Raw genomic sequence first — 22837 nt, forward strand, 5'->3', positions numbered from 1 at the left:
ACAAAACTGCCAAAAAAAATTCATGTGACAAAATTGTGTGCTCGGCCAAGATTCTTAATGTCATGCATACAAAAGACACAAATTTGTCTTCCTTTGTATGCTCACGGAGGAGCATACCACTGTTAAGATGAGAAAGAAAAGCAAAAGGGTGTCCTTTCACAGATAACGAGTGCCCATAGATCTGCCTCCTCCCACTATCCCATGCTCCCACAACCTCCGTAGCGACACGGTCTCCCGACCAGTGCAGAGGTGAATCCGAGCTCCAGGAATCCGGGCCACCCTCCTCGATCCCTAGTTCCGAATCCCTGATGCCACTAAGAAATTGCTAGCGGCCAAGGCCCTCTGGGAGCTCTGCTTGCCACCGGCATTCGTGAATCCTGGGCCCGATGGCCAGCTATCAACCTTATCAGAGACACTAACTGTTTATGAATGTCTCTGACCTCAAGCATTGAAAAGCTCGGGGGAAAAATAATCATTAAAAATGTAAAAGTTATTAAAAATTGATGAAAACAATTAAATTGAATTCAAAGAATGTAAATCATTCATATTGTATGGTTGTATGAACAAAACATTCGAGCACTAAATGAAATTCCTTTGGAGATGCAAGTGAAAGAGGTTCACAGTAATAATTTCTGTTAATCGTGCATCTTTAATAAAATAGAAGAAAGCTTTAATAATAATCATTGAGTTAATGTAATTAAGGGAGGATTGGCAAACAATTGAAATAATCCATGACCTGATGAACTCGGTTTGCCAATATTGCTTTTCTTTCTGAAATCAGTCACCGCGCTCACTGTTGGCTGCATTTTCAAGGTCTGACTGTCTTTAAAACTTGCAATTATTCCTTCCATGTCATTGGTATACAGTATATCAGAAAGATCCAATTGGATATCTGCCCACCTCCCTTCAGTCTGCAAGACAAATGAGTGAACCCTCTAATTCAGACGGAGTTGGAAGTGGTTTCGGGAGCAGATTGGTTCTGGTGAAAGGGAGGTCGGACTGTGGGGTGGACTGAGAGGGTGAGAGGGTGTTGCTCAGATTAACCTTGGTGCTGATTACATGCAACAAGAATGCCATTGACTTCATGTTTGACTCAACAAGCTCCCTCTTAAGCCTGTCCAAAGCTCACATTACCCCAACAGCTGAAGGCAGCCCGAACCCATGAATAACAGTCAATTACTAAACAAAAGGGCCATGCATTATTAATGGATAAGCCTCACCATGTGTTTCAATGACTTTTTTAACCTCAATAATGAATATTTGATTCAGTAATGATGGGAGCTCGCGTTATATTTTTAAATCTAGAAACAGGACCGTATCAAGACTTGGACTCTGCAATCAACAGCAGCTCATCAATTTCCAATCATGACCCCAAAAGATTTACTTAAACACCCCCCCCCCCCCCCCCCAATTTTTACCAAATCCCCATCTCCTTCTTCAATTACCCGAACCGAATGAATGGTTTTGGCTGTTGTTGCTGAACAATGGGTGTGTTCTTGTGAAGAAATCTGAATTATTGAGAGTCATTAGTTGTTACGATATCACTTAACTCAGCGTCCGCACATCGAATAGCCTCAACGAGGATCTGATGGATAGGTCACTGGGATGGCAATCTCTATTCTGGTGGAAGTGAAAAGCATCGCTTGGACTGGTCGCACAACTTGAGGTGGGAGTTAGTCTGCCCTTCACCAACTTCCAGACTTGAACTTGTGGCTGGAATCAACAAAAGGCATAACTCACAGGTAAACGTGAATGAATATGCTGCTCCACCAGGCTTTGTTGGCTTTCTCACCAGAGCGTGGTGGCAGATCTTTGGATCAAACCATCTTTTTTGTTAATAGGAAGATGGTCAATCCTTCAAATTAAGGAAACACAGCCTCTTGTCTCTGAGTGAATGTTCCATTTGAGTACTCTCTCCTGTAACAGTTGGTGAGTTTACTTTTCGTATTTCTCTCTTGAGGGAATGAATGCTTTGCCGCGTCCTTTATCAGAGAGCAGTACAGTTTGTAGAGCTGCTGCCTCACGGTGCTGGACACCACCGGTTCGATCTGACCTCGGGTGCTATTTGTGTGGGATTTGTTTGCTCTCCCTGTGACCAGGTGGGTTTTCTTCTGGTGCTCAACTTTCTTCCCTCTTTCCAAAAACTGGTGTGTTAATGAGGCCTAAAGATGGTAGGTTGCTCCTGAGGTGGACATGATGGGTAGAATCTGGGGGGAGTTGATGAGGGGTATAAAAAATTGGATTCATTTAGGTTTATTGCAAATGGATGCCTGATGGTTAGCACAGACTCAGTGGGCCAAAAGGCCTGTTTCCATGTTCTTTTGCTCTAGGACTCCATGAACTTAGCTAACAAAGAGGTGACCGGGGTCTAGACACAGAGCCCCGCGAGGGTGTCGATACATTTAATATTTGGAGCTGGGGAGAGTTTCGTGACCACCAGAATTGGGAGACAGAAAGATGTAGTGACCCCAACATATCAGGAGGTGGGGAAATTACGTGGCCTCTCTATGTTAGGAATTAGAAGCAAGTGAGAGTCCAATGCTTTCCAATACTTAGAGAGGGGGATGGTTCATAATCAATTTTAGAAGATGGTGAGATTGCGAGCCCTTAATAGAAGAGAAAGAAAACCTAATGCCCTTCATGTTAAGACAGGCAGAGGACAACGCTCCGCACATTAGGAAATGGGGGTGTCCAGTGTATGCGAATGCTGATTGTAAAGGGAGTCTGATGCTTCTCAGCATTAGGAGCAGGCTATTCTGCCACATTAGCGAAAGCCCAATTCTGTCCATATTCAGAGACAGAGAGCCCGATCCTCCCTAGTACCAGGAAACGGAATATCACTGCCGGGGAAAATCAGTGGCCCCATGAGGCAGGAGAGCCATCAATCCCTCTGCCACTTATAATGCAAGGCACCAGCCCCTCCATGTGCCCTAATATTCGGGAGCATTGTGCTCCCCCGACTCTGTATAGATAGAATTGGACTTATGTCCCTTAATATAGATGTAATCAGGCTCTCTTTGACTCGTACATTGCAAAGTTCTGGATTTTCTCTATTTCTTGATGTTAGCATACACTGGACATCTCAAATATAGTCAAATTAAGGTTATGGGTAGGAGGCATCAGCCATGATTTAAATGGCGGAGCAGACCCGATGGACCGACTGGCCTAATTTGGCTCCTATATCTTACGATCTTAATAGGGAGAGTCCCCCTGTTGGAAGACGAGGAGAGTCCAGTGATTCCCCAATATGCAGCAATGTGGAAACTCCAGTGCCTCCCAATATTAGGAGATGTGCTGAGTCCATTAAGAGACGGGAAGGGCTCTCCAATATATTAAGAGACTGGGAGAGTTGGAAGGTTCCAGTGTTAGAAGATTGAGAGATCCAATGTTTGCCAGTATGAGGAGGAGAGGAGAATCCAGTGCACCTTAATATTAGAAGAGTAGCGAGAGCATGAAGGAGATAACAGGCAACACAGCCATCCTGTTGGGTTGTGCTCAACTGCAGTTGGCCACTTGGTTGTGATTCAAGTTCAAGTTTATTGTCATCCATCCGTACACTAGCAGATGAAACAGCATTTCCCCAGACAATGGTGCACACACATACACTCCGCATAGTAATCAGGTATCGGGGCAGCACAGTTAGCATCGGGGCAGCAAGGTTAGTACAACGCTGTTACAGCACCAGCGATCGGGACTGGGGTTTGAATTCTGCATTGTGTGTACGTCCTCCCCGTGTCTGTGTGGGGTTTCCCCAGGGGCGCTGGTTTACTCCCACCCTTCATAACGCAGCAGGGGATTGTAGGTTAATTGAGTGTAATTGGGCGGCGCGGACTCATGGGCCAGAATGGCCTGTTACCATGCTGTGTGTCTAAAATTTAAAACTATATAAACAAAGAAATAATTTAAAATTAATATATTTGAATATTTACTGCCCTGACGCTACTCCCACCCTGCAGGATGCTTGATTTTGAGGACATCAGGTGCATAAATAAAAACCTGAAAGTGGTATTTCACTGATGTTCTATAGATGACTTCAAAGACTGGAAGCTGCCTGAGCGATAGGCTTGTGGTGACACACATAAACTGCTGTCTCAGTCTTTGCGCTGTGCTCGCGCAAAACCTGCTAGGAACTGCTTAAAGCTGTGAGTACCCTCATGTGGGTTGGCCTGAGTCCAGAGCTCGTACTGAGGAGGGGTCTGGGCGTAACCACCTGTGGTGATATGTTTCCCCCATTGTATATAATTATGATTGACTACTGTATATATGGAGCTGGCCCGCCCACTGATGAGTCATACCCTATGACTCCTTCCCCGTGGTCCTGGGCCATAAAGGTCGAGCCTCCTCTCCCTTTCCGCCATTCCCATACCTGAATGCAGGCCAGCAAGATTCTTCTGTACATTAAAGCCTATTGTTCCCTAGCCTTTGTGGTTACTGGTGGTGCACTACACCGCCTTTATTAAAGGGTTCCAAGAAAAGGATCCACTGATACAGAGGCGAGCCAGACATACACACAATAGTAAATCAGTGGTATCACCTCATTCACCTAACAAATTGCTTGCCTGTTGATTACCTGGAGAAAGTTGTCTCTGTTCTGTGTTTCCCTTCCAGGAACCTCTGGGCCTGAAAGCACCCGTTATTGTGGGAATATGAGGAAATCACGAGCCAGAGAGGAGACCACTCGCGGAGAAAGCAACTCACCCCAGAGGCAGCAAGGGAAAAGCAGGAGGGGTCGCAGAAAGGCTCCTCTCAGTGCGGAGCCCAGTCCCCGACCAGCTTCCCCATCTCGCCCTGATCACGGGAAGCTGTACCCAGAAGACAAGCGTGAGAAAGGTCAAGGCACTCAAGGGAACAAGGAGTGCAGGGGGGCCAGGAGAGGCAGGCGGAGACCAGGGCAAGAAGGGGATAGAAGCACCAAGCCGAGGGAAGTGAGAGGGAACAGGGAACCACAAGTGGGCAGGGCAAAAGGAACAAAATCCAACGCAAAGGAAACTGAAGCCATGGAGAAGAAATGTAATGAGAAGAAGAAGACGTTGACATCTGAGTGCAGGAGGAGCTCAGCAGAAGAGCGAGAGAACAGGCGGGTTCACCCGGCAGTGGGCGGTGAACACAGCCGGGGTACATCTGGTGGGCAGAATGAGGGAAGGGGAACTCAAGGGAAGCAACTCTGGGCATTAAACAAAGCCTCCAAGCTGGGTGCAGAGGGGGAGAAGTCGGCTGGAAGGAGGAAGAGTGAAAACAGACGTGGGATCTTTCTGGGGAGGGGGAACAACTGCAGGGGCAACAAAGACAGCGAGGAGTGTCGTGTGGACACCAGCAGCAGTGGGGAGACCGAGGAAGCCACGTCTGGCCGAGAGGGGAGCAGGCCCAGCTCCGGCGAGGGTGTTCCCCAGGTAAACAGCGAGCAGCTTACAGGCAGCGAGGAGGGAGAAAGCGCTGGGAGTGAAGGGCGGGCTGGCAAGGCAGTGAGAGCAGAAGGTGACAGCACTAGTGGCGAGGACAGCGTCCAGGCTGACGCTGGAAAAGGCCGTGAGAGAGGAACTGGCAGCAAGCAGCGCGACCCCCCAAAACCCACCGGAAGTGATGGGAAGGAGGAAGACAGCATCGAGGTGAAATTCCAGGAGGCAGCAAAACAGGAGGCTGGTTGTCCAGGAAACACCCCCAAGAGAAGGACATTACCAGTTGATGTGAAAAAGAAGCTTCTGGTGGGTATGAAGGTCAAGGCTAAAGGGGAGAGTGAGGGGACAGTCCAAACAGAGGACAAGCAGACGTCAAAAACCAGGAAGAAATTCGCAGAAGTCCATGTTCAGCACAAGTATCAGGCCCGCTTGTGTAAAGCAGGGGAGCAGAGTGGTGTGGACCAGCAGTGCATCGACCAGGGAGGTCATCTGGGTGGAGGACAGAGTCAGGGGGGATTAGCCGTCGTGCAAGCTGCCCCTTCTGTGGGGCTCCTTTCACACCAGGCATACCTCATCCACTCTTTCAGGGCCAAAAGCAGAGACATCAGAATGAGATCAAAGCAGTCCCTTGCAGCAGCTGCAGGAGGGGGTGACTTGCCGGAGGAGGCTATCAAATCTCAGCGAGGTACATCAGCCAGCGGTCAAGCCGCAGCTACCAGCCCACCAAGGAGGGGGAGCAGCAGTTCAGGTATGGAGGACCGCAATGAGCAATCATCTTCCCGGCAGCTGGCGGCCTCAGCTGGCAAGGAGAAGATGGCAACGGCGGCAGGGAAGATGAAGCTGGCATCTGTTAGGAAGCATCCGGCAAAATCTCAGAGAACAGAAGAGAGCGCGGCAGCGGGAAACCTCACCGAATCTGGAAGCACCAGGGCCAAGAGGAGTCCCTGCCAGCGGTTTTCCGCCCTCCGCAGGGTCACCGGGTGGATCAGCCGCCGGATTCCCAAAGTGTTGGGAGCCAGATCCAAGCTGGTCACTGTCACCAAGGTTATTGGGACCAGCGAGTGGCTTTCCAAGACACTGAGCATGAGGCAGAAGGACCAAAATGGAAAACCGAGCAATTTCAGGAGGCGCATGGCCATTCGCCTTGCCAGCACAGCAGGGCTCGGCGCCAGGGAGGGGCACCGCCTTCGCTACAAGAAGACACCTCCGAAAGAGGAGGATGATGGGGATTGTGGATTACTGGAAAAATGTGATGCTGCCCATAGTCTGGGTGATACTGAATTAATGGTGACTGATGATGTGCAGGTTGTGCCAGAGGTTGAAGCCCATGGATGGGATAGGTCTCATCAGAGCGAGCATCAGTTTGAAACCGAGGAAAAGTTGGATAACTCAGATGCAAGATATGCAATTGTGCTTCCACGGGTTCACCAATTGGTCAAGTCGAAAGCCACCATATTAGCCCGAAATCGTGCCAATATCCCGCAGCAGTACAAAGCAGAGGTACCAGCACAGTCAGACTACCTCTTCAAGGAAGTAAGGAAGCCATGGAATGAGCTAAGAGATGATCTTTACACTCCAGGGGACATTGGTCAATCCAATTCAGAGAGGAATTATTCAAATCAACAGCCAAGACTCGGCAGGAACAATCCTCATTGTTTGTGCACAGACGCCAGCCCCGGTGCCAAGTCGAAGGTTCTAGGAAAAGACCAGTTCACCCTGTTGGATTCTCATCCACTCCCATCATCCCAACTGAGAACAGATTCTTTCCAATGTGTCCAAGGTGGCAAGTATCTTCAGGATAGAAAGGAGATTCACTGGGCACAGAGGGGCCATTTCACGAATGAGCACCTAACTTGGTTAGATTCCGAAACGTTGCTTCCTCGGCTGACAATTGAGAACCTGAGCAAATGGACAATGTACAAGGAGCAGGGCATTGTTAGAATGCAGGGAGGTCCAGGAAGCTGGCAGCCTGAGGACACTGTTGAAGATATTCTTGAGGAAGAATTCACACGAAAACAGGTACCAATCCAGCAGATTTCCCACTTCCTGCTTGTTAATCTGGAATCAAAGACAAAAATAATTAGGGGAAACCTCTTTCCCACTTTTGGAAATACAAGACTCCTTCACATACAGTGCAGAGAGATTACATCGCTCACTATTTTATCTTCCTTCTGATTTCTTGTATCGTCCTTTAGCTTCACTTCCTATTCCAGATCGTCCTCCTCTCCTGCCACTTCTCCCTCCTTAGAAAGCTCCCCTTCCCATCTCTCCTATTGTTTCCTTGCCTTTCTCATCCTTTATTCTCTCCCACTTTTTATAAATGTTGCTATTGGTCAATCAGCTGGAATCTATGAGCAAATACAGGTTTCCACTGATCTTAATCCAGGTACACACTTACAGTTGGCAGAGTAATTGTTGGCAAGGTTTGACCACTACCATCTCCTCATAAGGTCATTGAGTTGCTTTGCACAGAAATAACCCTGTGTCTTTTTGCACATCGACGTGAATTTCATTGGCCCACAATCCTAATGCCTTGCCTATTCTAAATGATCTCCTAAATATAGTAGTTGTAAACTCTGTGTTGAATGTATTTAATGAGACTACCTCTGCTGCTTCCTTGGGCAGAGAATATGACAGATTCACTGCTCTCTGGGAGAAGCAGTTTTTCTTCATTGCCATCTTCCCCGGGTCCATGTCTCCTAGTTCAAGCCATAATCTACCAGTGGAAACAACTTTGCTGCCTTCTGCCTCATCTATCCCATTCATAACTTTACATATCTATAAAATACCCTCTCATTTTCTCAATTCCTGAATAGTCCCAGGCAACTCAATCCTTCCTCATGGGCTAACCCTCTCATCTCTGGCATCATCCTGGCAAGCCTCCTGGGCACCACCTCCTCCAAAGCCAATAGATCTTTTCTCAAGTAAGGAGACCAGAACTGCACATACTACTCCAGATGCAGCAGAACCTCCTTGCCCTTTGCCCTTGCCCTTTGGCAATGAAAGCCAACATTTTGTTAGGGTTTCTTGATTACCTGTTGCAAACCAACCTTTTATGATTCATGCACAAGCACTCCCATTTCCCTTTACACAATAGAAGGCGGCAATCTTTCACTGGTTAAATAATAATGTGATCTACTATATTTCTTACCAAAGCGGATATCCTCACGTTCTCCAACATTGTACTCCATCGACCACTCATCCAACCAATCTCCAACTCTTCATCTTAAGTCCATGCCCCCTTTGTTTTTGATGCCCCCTCCTTGCTCTATGTTTATTTCTTTTTCTCACCTTTTGCGCACCTGTGATGGTGAGAAGTTCAGAGGGTTTCAAGAAGGAACAGGTCCTGGACATGATTTATTAACAAACTGTGGATTTTATTTACACGCGAACGAATTCGCAACAGGGAACACACTCACACACACAGACAAAGCAACGACACACAACTCATCAAGTCACCTTTATTTATTGTTAATCCCATGCTTGCATTTCTCCAGGACAAAGGAGCATATTTACATAAATATAAGCTAGAATAGAAGTTAAACACATTGAAATATTAAAACATATACAGTAAATGTCCACAGTACACAACCCACATATGTTCTGGGAATTCAGGAGTGTGATGGCTTGGGGGAAAACACTGCTGCCCAATCTGGAAGCAAGGACCCATGTGCTATGGTATCTCCTACCAGATGAGAGAGAGAGAACAGTTTATATAGGGGGTGAGTGTAATCCTCACCATCCCAGTATATTCACATCACATCGGATGTTGATTATTCACTGATAATCGCACCTCCCAATCAATCACTAATAATCGCAACTTCCGATTGTGAAGTGAGGGTTAAACAGTTCCTGCTACCCCCACTTCACCAGTAGGCAAGACACAGCGATAAACTAAAAGGTACAAATCTGGTTATAATCTACAACGGAGGGAGACACCACAGTCTCCCCCGGGCCATAGCCCCCACCCTGTACCGGCATACACCTCACAACTGGTTCTCCAGCATCGCCCGTGGCTCGCAACCTGGACTGGAGCTCAGGGATCATCTCAAGACCAAAAGAAAGTGAGCTGCTCCACGTGGTGGACTTTATGCTGCAGCCGGCTAGAGGGGGTGGCCCACATGTCCCCACATGATATTGGAGAACCAATTGTGTGGCAGCTTCACCAGTGTGGGGTGCGGGGAATCTAATCGTTGATTGATAGCTGGTGACTTCTGACCTGGATAGGGACAAACACCGTCTAACACTACCCATGCTGCGATGTAACACGACCCATGTTACGGTCTAACACCACCTATGCTGAGGTCTAACACTACACATGCTGCGGTCTAAGACCAACCATGCTGCGGTCTAAGATACCCATGCTACGATCTAACACCACCCATGCTGGGATCTAACACGACCCATGTTACGGTCTAACACCATCCATGCTGAGGACTAACACTACACATGCTGCGGTCTAAGTCCACCCATGCTGTGGTCTAACACCATCATGCTGAAGTCTAAGACCACCTATGCTGTGATCTAACACTACCCATGCTGAGGTCTAACACTACCCATGCTGAGGTCTAACACTACCCATGCTGAGGTCTAAGACCACCCATGCTGAGGTCTAAGACCACCCATGCTGAGGTCTAACACTACCTATGCTGAGGTCTAACACTACCCATGCTGAGGTCTAACACCACCCATGCTGAGGTCTAACACTACCCATGCTGAGATCTAAGACCACCCATGCTGAGGTCTAACACTACCTATGCTGAGGTCTAACACTACCCATGCTGAGGTCTAAGACCACCCATGCTGAGGTCTAAGACCACCCATGCTGAGGTCTAACACTACCTATGCTGAGGTCTAACACTACCCATGCTGAGGTCTAACACCACCCATGCTGAGGTCTAACACTACCAATGCTGAGATCTAAGACCACCCATGCTGAGGTCTAACACTACCTATGCTGAGGTCTAACACTACCCATGCTGAGGTCTAACACCACCCATGCTGAGGTCTAACACTACCCATGCTGAGATCTAAGACCACCCATGCTGAGGTCTAACACTACCCATGCTGAGGTCTAACACCACCCATGCTGTGATCTAAGACCACCCAAGCTGCAGTCTAACACCACCCATGCTGTGGTCTAAGACCACCCATGCTGAGGTCTAACACTACCCATGCTGCGATCTAACACGACCCATGTTACGGTCTAACACCACCTATGCTGAGGTCTAACACTACACATGCTGCGGTCTAAGACCAACCATGCTGCGGTCTAAGATACCCACGCTACGATCTAACACCACCCATGCTGGGATCTAACACGACCCATGTTACGGTCTAACACCATCCATGCTGAGGACTAACACTACACATGCTGTGGTCTAAGTCCACCCATGCTGTGGTCTAACACCATCATGCTGAAGTCTAAGACCACCTATGCTGTGATCTAACACTACCCATGCTGAGGTCTAACACTACCCATGCTGAGGTCTAAGACCACCCATGCTGAGGTCTAAGACCACCCATGCTGAGGTCTAAGACCACCCATGCTGAGGTCTAACCCCACCCATGCTGAGGTCTAACACTACCTATGCTGAGGTCCAACACCACCCATGCTGAGGTCTAACACCACCCATGCTGAGGTCTAACACTACCCATGCTGAGATCTAAGACCACCCATGCTGAGGTCTAACACTACCCATGCTGAGGTCTAACACCACCCATGCTGAGGTCTAACATTACCCATGCTGAGATCTAACACCACCCATGCTGTGGTCTAAGACCATCCATGATGAGGTCTAACACCACCCATGCTGACGTCTAACACCACCCATGCTGAGGTCTAACACTACCCATGCTGAGGTCTAAGACCACCCATGCTGAGGTCTAACACTACCCATGCTGAGATCTAACACCACCCATGCTGTGGTCTAAGACCACCCATGCTGAGGTCTAAGACTACCCATGCTGAGGTCTAACACTACCCATGCTGAGGTCTAAGACCACCCATGCTGAGGTCTAACACTACCCATGCTGAGGTCTAAGACCACCCATGCTGTGGTCTAACACCACCCATGCTGAGGTCTAACACCACCCATGCTGAGGTCTAACACCACCCATGCTGATGTCTAACACCACCCATGCTGCGATCCCAGGTATTTCCCTTTACTGCTCATTGTAAAATACTAAACCCCTCCAACTATCAATCTCTGAAGTCTGGAGTGAGAACTGGTGTTGAAAGTCTAAGGTAGCATCAAGAATTGGTTCAAACTGTTGCAAATGGAGACAATGGGATTCAAATGCCCTGGTCCAGCACAGGTTTTCAATGGCTCAAATGCCTTTGTGGATGTAAGAAGGAGAATCGAGAGAAGGGGCTTGATGTTGTAGATACAAATTTCCAAAAGCAATTTCACATGATGTCACATAGGAGGGTGGGGCATAAATCAAAAGTTCGTGGTTTTGTAGGAAATGAGTTACCATAGACAGAGAGAAACACGATAGGCTGCAGATGCTGTGATTGTAGTAAACACACCAAAATGCTGAAGGAACTCAGATGGTCTTTTCAACATCTATAGGAGACAAAGATACATTGCCGACATTTCGGGCCCGAGCCCGACTTCAAGGAAAGATCAGAAAAGGCAGAAGCAGGAGATATCAGAAAGTCTTCGAATTCGAACAATTGGGGGAGGAATCCAGACCAACAAAAGGTATTAATCGGAAGTGATTAGGGACGAGATAGACAGGAGAAAGGAGACAGAGAATGGAGAGGCTAGGGGAAGAAGGAGGTGTAGGAGGGTTTTTAATGAAAGTCGATATTAATGCCATCCAATTGGAGGGTCCCCAGTTGGAAGATGAGGTTTTCTTCCAGGTTTCAGTCTGGCAGGACATGAAATCTGGCTGTCTCATGGAAATCACTAATTGGAATAAAGACTGGAAGGAGGGAACTAGTGTTCTCAGTTTGCAATTGTTCTCTAGGTACATGAATGGGCTGGAGGAAGGAACATTGGTGATAGGGTGGATAAGAAGCCTTATGTTATGTTGGCTTTCTTTAGTCAGGGGATTGAGTTCAAGAACTGTGAGGTAAACGTTTCAGGTCTATAAGACCACACTTGGGATATCGTGTTCCGTTCTGATGTCTCTGCTTGAAGGATGCGGAAGCCTTGGAGAGGGGACAAGGGAGAGTTGCCAGGGTGTAGAAAACATAGACATAGAAAACAGGTGTAGGAGTAGGCCATTTGGCCCTTCAAGCCTACACCGCCATTCATTTTGATCATGGCTGATTATCCACTCAGTACCCTATTCCAGCTCTCTCTCCATACCCCCTGATCCCCCTAGTCACAAGTACTAAATCTAACTCTCTATTAAATAAAGCTATGGAACCGGCCTCAATCACTTCCTGTGGCAGAGAATTCCATAAATTCACCACCCTCTGAGTGAAAAAATTCTTCCTCATCTCAGTCCTAAAAGACTTCCCCTTTATCCTTAAATTGTGACCCCTGGTTCTAGACTTGCTCAACATTGGGAACAATCTTCCTGCATCTAGCCTGTCAAATCCCTTAAGAATTTTGAATGTTTCTATTAAATCTCCTCTTAATCATCTAAACTCCAGCGAGTACAAGCCCAGTCGTTCTAGCCTTTCTTCATATGCAAGTCCCGCCATCCCTGGTATCAATCTGGTAAACCTTTTCTGCACTCTCTCCATGGCAATGATGTCCTTCCTCAGATTAGGAGACCAAAACTGAACACAATACTCCAGGTGAAGTCTCACCAAGGCCCTATACAACTGCAGCAATACCTCTCTGCTCCTGTACTCGAATCCTCTTGATATGAATGCCAACATACCATTCGCCTTTTTTACTGCTTGCTGCACCTGTATGCCCACTTTTAATGACTGATGCACAGCGACACCCAGGTCTCTTTGTATCTCCCCTTTTCCTAATTGGATACCATTAAGATAGTACTCAGCTCTCCCATTCTTTCCTCCAAAGTGCCACACTTATCCACATTATATTGCATCTGCCATGCATTTGCCCACTCACCCAACCTGTCCAAGTCACCCTGCACGCTCTTAACAGCCTTTACACAGCTCACAATCCCACCCAGCTTCGTGTCGTCTGCAAACTTGGAAGTGCTGTTTTCTATTCCCTCATCTAAATCATTAATATATATCGTAAATAACTGGGGTCCGAGCACTGAGCCTTGTGGTACCCTACTAGTAACTGACTGCCATTCCGAAAAGTACCCGTTTATTCCTACTCTTTGCTTCCTATCTGTCAACCAATTCTCTATCCAACTCAATACCATATCCCCTATACCGTGTGCCTTAAGTTTGTAAAGTAATCTCCTGTGTGGGACATTATCAAAAGCCTTCTGAAAATCCAGGTAAACCACATCTACTGGTTCTCCTCTATCCACTCTACTAGTTACATCCTCAAAAAATTCAATAAGATTAGTCAGACACGATTTTCCCTTCATAAAACCAAGCTGGCTCTGACCAATGAATTCACCACTTTCCAGATGTGCCGCAATCACATCTTTAATAACTGACTCTAACATTTTCCCCACTACTGATGTCAAACTAACTGGTCCATAATTCCCTTATTTCTCTTTCCTTCCCTTTTTAAGAAGTGGAGTTACATTAGCCGCCCTCCAGTCCTCAGGAACTACTCCAGAATCTAGAGTTTTGAAAATTATCAACAATACATCCACTATTTCATGGGCTACTTCCTTTAGCACTCTGGGAGGCAGACCATCTGGCCCTGGGGACTTGTCTGCCTTTAATCCCTTCAATTTATCCAACACAACCTCATAACTTACACTTATTTTCCCCAGTCGTTCCGTCACATTAGCCCCATGGTCCCCTATTATTTCCTAAAGATTATTCATATTTTCCCTAGTGAAGACCGAACTAAAGTAGTTATTTAATTGTTCTGCCATGTCCTTGTTCCCCATGACCAATTCACCTGTTTCTGACTGCAAGGGACCCACATTTGTCTTTACTAGTCTCTTTCTCTTTACATATCTATAAAAACTTTTGCAGTCATTTTTTGTTCCCTGCCAACTTTCTCTCATAATCTCTTTTGCCTTTCCTGATTAATCCCTTTGTCTTTCTCTGTAGAACTCTTGAATTTCTCCCAATTCTCTGGTATTCTGTCTTTCCTGGCTAGTCTATACGCTTCCTCTTTACACTTGATACTCTCCCTGATTTCCCTTGTTATCCAAGGATGTACTACCCTCCTTGAATTATTCTTTTTCCAAACCGGGATTAACAAATGCTGTATTTCATCCAGGAGATCCTTAAATGTTTGCCATTGCCTTTCTACAGTTAATCCTTTAAGTAACATTTGCCAATCTAACTTAATCAATTTGCGTCTCATACCCTCAAAGTCACCCTTCTTTAAGTTCAGAACCTGAGTTACAGAATTAACCCTGTCACTTTCCATCCTAATGTAAAATTCCACCATATTGTAGTCACTCTTGCCCAAAGGGCTTCACACAACAAGATTGTTAACTAACCCTTCCTCATTACTCAGAACCCAGTCTAGAATGGCCTGTTCCCTTGTTGGTTCTTCAACATACTGGGTTAGAAAATTATCCCGTATACCTTCTAAGAAATCGTCCTCATCTGTACCCTTACCAATTTGATTCGTCCAGTCTATATGGAGATTAAAGTCACCCATTATAACTGCCTTGCCTTTGCTGCACGCATTTCCAATTTTTTGTATAGTGCCATCCCCAACCTCTCTACTACTGTTAGGTGGTCTATATACAACTCCCACTAACGTCTTCTGCCCCCTTGCATTTTGCAGCTCTACCCACATTGATTCCACATAATTCAAGCTAACATCTTTCCTTTCTGTTGCTTTTAACTCTTCGCTAACCAACAATGCTACCCCACCTCCTTTTCCTTTCTGTCTGTCCCTCCTGAATATTGAAAATCCATGAATGTTAAGCTCCCAACCTTGATCCCCTTGAAGCCATGTCTCTGTGATCCCAACTATATCATAATTATTTACAGCTATCTGCACATTCAAATCATCCACTTTATTACGAATACTCCTTGCATTAAGACACAAGGCCTTCAAGCCTGTTTTTACCAGAGCCTTAACCCTATCACCATTATGCTGTAATGTGGCCCTTTTACATTTTTGCCCTGAGGTTACCTGCCTGCCTCCCTCCTATCTCCGACTTCTTCTCTCATGCTAAACCTCTCCGTCTCTCTCTACTCCTGATCCCATTCCCCTGCCACATTAGTTTAGACCTTCCCCAACAGCACTACCAAACACTCTCCCGAGGGCATTGATCCTGCCCCTGCCCAGATGATCCCATCTGCTCCAGAACCGATTCCAATGCCCCAAGAATCTGAACCCTTCCCTCCTACACCACTGTTCAAGCCACATATTAATTCTATCTATCCTGCAATTCCTACTCTGACTAGTTCGTGGCACTGGCAATAATTCAGATATTATTACCCTGGAGGTCCTACTCCTTAACTTCCTTCCAAGCTCCCTGAATTCTGCTTGTAGGACCTCATCCCACTTTTTTCCTATGGACCATGACAGTTAGCTGTTCACCCTCCCCATCCAGAATGCCCTGCAGCTGCTCCGTGATATCCCTGACTCTTGCACCCGGGAGGCAACACACCAACTGGGAGTCCCGTTTACGGCCACAGAAGCTCCTGTCTATTCCCCTTACAATTGAATCCACTATGACTATTGTCCTACCACTCTTTTTCCAGCCCTCTTGCACAGCAGAACCATTCACAGTGCCCTGACACTGGCTACTGCTGCCTTCTCCTGATGAGCCATCTCCCCAAAAAACATCCAAAGCGGAATATCTGTCTTCAGGGAGATGACCACAGGAGACTCCTGCACTACTTTCCTGTTCTTACTCTTACCTTTGGTCACCCAGTCCCTATCTCCCTCAACTCTATGAAGCTGTGGTGTGACCAACTCGCTAAAGGTGCTATCCACCAAATCCTCAGCATCCCGGATGCTCCAGAGCGAGTCCATGCGCAGCTCCAGAGCCGTCATGCGGTCAATCAGGAGCTGCAGCTGAACACACTTCCTGCTCACGTAGTTCCCAGGGACACTGTCAGTCACCCTGAGTTCCCACATAGCACAAGAGGAGCATGGCACGGAACTGAGCTCACTTGCCATGTCTAAAATGACCGCCTACAATTGAGTTAAATTAAAAAAGGAAAAAAGAGACTTACGCCTTTATCAGTGCCTCAGCCTCTCTGTGCCTAAGTCTCTCGAGCCAAAGTCTCAAGTCTCCACTCCTTCATTGCCCCACTCACTCACTGAGGCGCTCCTCACTGGCCGCTCCCTCACCTTTCATTCCTTTTATTTTATTGGCCCTCAGGCAATTTACTTACTGCTCTAGCACTTTCTCCTCGCCCCTCCTCCAACGGTCGCCTTGGGAAACACCGACTCTGTTGCCCTCCGAGCAGCAGCAGTCCGATCCAACTAGGCCCGCGAAGCTCAATCAAGAATTTAAATACTTACTGCTCTAGCAGCCTCTCCTTGCCCCTCCTCCAACGGTCGCCTTGGGAAACACCGATTCTGTTGCCCTCCGAGCAGCAGCAGCCCAATCCAAGTACAGTTGCCTGTACTTGGAGAACATGTCTTGTGAGGCAAGGTTAACAGAGCTAGCTCTTTTCCCTTTGGTGTGAACAAGGGTGAGAGATCACTTAATAGAGATGACAATAATCTACAAGATTATGGGAGGCACAGATAGGGCGGACAGCACCTGTTTCCCAGGGCGACAGTAGCAAATACCAGAGGACGTCTGTTTAAGGTCAGCAGAAAAAAGTTCAGGGGAGACATCAGGGGTATGTTTTTTTACACAGAGATTAGTGGGTACCTGGAATGCATTGCCAGGGGTGGTGGTGGAGGTTGGTTCAATAGGGACATTTAAAAGACTTTTAGACATGCACATGAATGCAAGAAAAATAGAGGGTTACAGGTTAGGGAGGGTTTAGATTGTTGAGTAGGTTTATATAGGTTGGCACAACATTGTGGCTGAAGGGCCTTTACTGTGTTGTAATGCTCTGTATTTAAGGTTGTATTATCTTACATAAACAACATAAGGATACTGTGATTCTGCAGTGGGATATAAATAGCTTGAGTGAGTGGGGAAAAGACTGGCATATGCAGTTTAATATGGGGAAGTCCAAAGTCCAAAGAATTCAAACACCTGATTGTTTTCTGAATGAAAGGGCAAGTGAATGAAGTACAGAACGATCGAGGTGGGGGAAGGTGGAGAGGACGGAGGAAGGGACTCGGCGAGGAACTGAGGCTAACAGGTCATAGGTGAGTTCAGGTGGGAGGCTAGAGGAAAGAGCTGAGAATATGTTGGGGGAGAAGGGAAGGGGTGGGGAGCTGGACGAAGGGAGGCAGGAAGAGGGAAATATAGAGACTCGGGGTGGGGGGGGAGGTGGGGGGAAGCTGATGCTAATGCCGTCAGGTTGGAGACTGCCAAGATGGAATTCAAGGAGTCGTTCCTCCATTTTGCAGGTGGCCTCAGTTTGGCAGTGCACTGGGGCCTGCATTCCTTGGTCTTTACAAGAGTGAGGGCTGACTTTATTCAGACATCTAAGATCCTGAAGAGGCTTGATATTAGTAGATGTTGGGATGTTTCTTTTACTAGTGGGATGCAACTACAAGATAAGAGGTGGTCATTTAAAATAGGGGAATGTTGAAATGTCTTCTTGCAGAGGGTGGTGAATCTCTGGGATTCTCTGCTCCAGTGGTGGTGGAAGCTAGATCTGAGAACTATTGAAAGTGGAGGTGGAGAAATATTTGAAAGATTGAGGAATAGGAGGGGTGTGGCAAACTGGCACAGAAGAGGAGTTGAGGCCAGCATAGGTCGGCCATGATCATATGGAACAGAGGAGCAAACTCAAAGGGGCTGATGGTCAACTCTTGCTCCTATATTCTTGTGTTCTAAAGGCTCGATGCGACTCATTCCACGTCTTTGGATGCCTCTGAAACTGGCCAATTTATTGTCAGGCTCTTCAAAGTGATGTTGATGGATGGAGCATAATAGGGATGTGTATAACATTAGAGGGAAATGATAATGCATTATAGGGCGGTCATTTAGCTTCGTTATTCCCACCCTTTCCTTTCCTCACTCTCACCCTCTTCTATTTTTACAAATGCTCTTTTGTTCCATTTATTTGGAACAACCCTAAGATTCGGGTTGTATCAATTGGCCTTTGGATTTCAAAATTTTGAGGAGATCATTTGAAGCATCCAATTATCCTCTGTGTTTCAGCCAACATTCGAGAAACGAGGGAGCCCTGAGACCAAGGAGGTGGAAGATTTGGCCAACCTAGAGTAAGATATCACATGATCCATTTCATTTCCTCGTGTAACTCCAGGGGTACCATAGTTGACTGTGGTGGTTCTGGACTAATTAATGATGATGTTTCAGCATCAAATGCAATTAATGTGGTGACGTTACTGAATATGGATGTAATTGCCCTGTGGTAAGAATTATTATGCCACCATATTTGATGGCATTACCGTCAGCCTAATGTATTGTGAGTCTAATCCGGTTTTAATGAATGTGCAGTTACAGTGAGGCTGCAATATTTAAATGTGGCATAATAATTCTGAGCATTACATTAAATGGACGACGTTTCAAGTTGACAAAAGTTATCTTTTATTATTGAACTGCTTAGACAAAATTAATCCTCATCAGTTTAACAAAGGTTTTGGGAAGAAATTTTATAAGTTGGATGAAAGTTATATCCTTACAGTCTTTACAATAACAACCAACTCACATGCATTGTGTGAGGAGAGTCCTGACCCAAACGATTGACAGACCATTGCTACCCATGTGCACTGCCTCACTTGCTGACTCCCTCCAGCAGCTTGCTGCTTGCTGTGGATTCATCATGTGGTCATCACCTGCAGTTCTTGCCTGACTGTGATCTGAATGAGGCAAAATGAGAGAAATGAGTTTTTAAAATTTTTTAATTTATCACACTATGAACCATATCAACCAAAATGTGTACAGAGAGAAACGAGTTCTGAAGCAAAGCCAGTGAGTTGTTAGTGAGGTTATGAGAGAAGTTGTTGAAACTATTAGGTTAGAAATTGTGGAGATGTCCTGGTCAGCAGTTAAACAGGAAAGTTTGTGGACACAGTGGTTATATGCAATACTGTACATGAAAGTGCTGGAGAAACTCAACAGGCCACGCAGGATGTGAAGGGTAACCAATGTTTCGGTCCTGGGCCCTTCACCAAGGTGTGAGCACGAAGCAGGCAGGCGCCTGGATAAAAAGGTGGGAGGGAGGAAGGGGTGGCGGGAGGAGCACAGGTAAGAGCACCTACGTGGCTATGGGTGGGAGGGTAGAAGGAAAAAATGCTGAGATTAGAGGAGGAGTAGGGTCACTGAATGGTGAATGAAGGGAAGGGGGTGGGGTGCTGGAGGATAGGAGACAGAGTTATAGGGAAAGAGGGAGAGACTCGAGGCAGGGGTTTCACAGAAAGTGGAGAGGTCAATATTGTTAGAAATTAAAGTACCTTTAAAGAAATTGCTCGAGACAAAAATTGAGAACAAAGAACATTTATTACTACAACAATGCAAAGTTGGGTGCTTCCCCTTACCCTGGGAATACACACACATACTGGGGCTCACCCAACTTTTATACAGTCAATTTCAGTATCAGAATGCCCTCCCCCTTACATTCTTCTGCCCCCTGGATGGGTTTGGCATAGGTAATCCTTCCTGCCTACGTGCAGTTTCAGTACACTTGGAGGACCAGGGGGTATCCTGTGGGTGCCCCATCATGTCATTGTCCTTATTCACACCTTCCTGATTCTCTGGGCTACAGTCTCTTGATATGCAGAGTTGACTCATTCTATCTAGGGTTGGCTAATTTCATATGTATAAATCTGTGTATGGTTAGCTAATTAGAAATGTATGACTTGGTACTTCTGTCCAGGGCTAGGAGACCCTTATCTGATCCAGACTACCTCAACTTCCTACATTCTATTGTACCTTACCATTCCTTATCTTAGTCCTATGGTCTTGTCACAAAGACTAGAAGATTCTTATGTTAATCGTGCTGACTCTGCTTTCCTGCATCCTAAGCCCCAAGCTTATCCTGTTTGAACTGGTTACAGCCATTTACTGATGAACTTTAGTTTCTTCCATGTTCATAATTTTAGATCAATTTTCCCATCTCTCACAATCCTCACTTTTCTTTTAGATCAGTAATACTGATCTTTCACCATGATCAGTGTTACTGATCTTTGGTTACTAGTGTCAGTGTGACTGATCCCCCCCCCCCCCCCTTCCTCACTTTTCTTTTAGATCAGTAATACTGATCTTTCAAGTGTAAGGTGTAGTTTTACCCAGCTGGTCAATAACCGAATTGTAATCTCTGTGTAAAGTCTTTAGGTAGGGGAGCACCATGAAGGTCAGAGTAGCGAGTCCAGCTGCTTATTAGGGTTGCGAGTATCAGGCTCCAGTTCTCAGTAAAGAGTCTAGTCCATCCTACATCAGTCCGAAGTTGCCACGTCTGAACATGGGCATGGGCAGATTCACGTTGAAACATTGAAGCAGTGTCTTTTAACCACCCGACTTTTGTAAGCATCGTCCTGACGAAGTCTGTGAGAAACGCTGCCTTCAGCAGCGAACGAGTAGCAGTAGTCAGGCGGTTCCATTGAATTGTGGCTAGTATCTGATGTCCTCTTCAGCCCCGAACCCTAGGGCCACCGATCTCCGAAGGCTGTTTGGAGCCTGATATTAAAGTGTCAAGCAGCTCACGTTGTTGGTAACTGGTGCTCCCCTTCACAGGGTGATGAAAAGTGACCAAGCTGGGGGGGGATTGTTTCTTGTGATTTAACTGTGTGTTGCAGCTTGTCTGCTAACATTAGCATATATATCATTGAACTTGTGAGTTGCAGCCTGTCTGTGTACATTAGCATATGTATTAACTCTCTCTCTCTCTGTTACATGTACAATCCTGACTACCATTCTGTCTGTCTTTGTCCCACCATGTCCTTTGTGCTATCGCTTCAAAACTCCTGTCTTTAATACCTGTGTAGGCTAAGATACAAATTAGATGTACTCCACTAAAGCTGTTCAGTTCCCCTGGTCCGTATTGGAATCCCTTGTTAACCCATATCCCACTATGACTATACATTAAATCTATGCCCTGTCTACATTCTAAAGGAGCACAATTGTAACCTCTGCTGCCCCTATTCCAGGGGGACTTAAAACATAGCGAGTACTGAAATGACATATCCATTTAACGAACAATATTCCAAAAAATGAATAAACAACAATAAATGTAAAACCCATTGAAAACAGCAATAAAATACAACAATAACTGAATAAACAACAATAAATAAACCATTAAAATACGACAATAAATGTAAAACCCATTAAAATACGGCAATAAAGAATACAACAATAACTGAATAAACCATTAAAATACGACAAAAATGTAACATTACGGCACTTTGTCACGGCGCAGTGTAAGTTTCAGGTCTGATGGATGAGGGACTGCACGCCAGGTTGGGGTTTGAATCTGTGTGTCGTGATGTTGTGGTTCAGAAGCTGGTTTAATTCTTTGAATGTGGGTCCAGCCTTTCTCTCTTGTTCTTACTGCGGTGTCTGTAATTAAAAGTACACAGAAGGGACCATCCCAGGCAGGTTTTAATTGATCCTCTTGCCATGCTTTTACATATAACCAATCACTAGATTTTAATAAAATGAATAACAATCTGACTTTCCTTTGTGTTAGTGTAAAAATTGTAAAATGAAACACAAACCATATTTGCATGGGTTTTGAATATGTTAGACCTTATTAAAATGCAGTTGGAGCTGCTTGTCTGTATGGGGCACAACCCTCCAATTTGTTAGAGTGAGTACATAACATCGGGCACACAAAACTCAAAATGGTCAACCAGTTTACCTATCTCGGCTGCACCATTTCATCAGATGCAAGGATCGACAATGAGATAGACAACAGACTCGCCAAGGCAAATAGCGCCTTTGGAAGACTACACAAAAGAGTCTGGAAAAACAACCAACTGAAAAACCTCACAAAGATAAGCGTATACAGAGCCATTGTCATACCCACACTCCTGTTCGGCTCCGAATCATGGGTCCTCTACCGGCACCACCTACGGCTCCTAGAACGCTTCCACCAGCGTTGTCTCCGCTCCATCCTCAACATCCATTGGAGCGCTTACATCCCTAACGTCGAAGTACTCGAGATGGCAGAGGTCGACAGCATCGAGTCCACGCTGCTGAAGATCCAGCTGCGCTGGATGGGTCACGTCTCCAGAATGGAGGACCATCGCCTTCCCAAGATCGTGTTATATGGCGAGCTCTCCACTGGCCACCGTGACAGAGGTGCACCAAAGAAAAGGTACAAGGACTGCCTAAAGAAATCTCTTGGTGCCTGCCACATTGAC

Source organism: Narcine bancroftii, chromosome 3, assembly GCF_036971445.1.
Source record: "Narcine bancroftii isolate sNarBan1 chromosome 3, sNarBan1.hap1, whole genome shotgun sequence".
Classification (NCBI taxonomy): Eukaryota; Metazoa; Chordata; class Chondrichthyes; order Torpediniformes; family Narcinidae; genus Narcine; species Narcine bancroftii.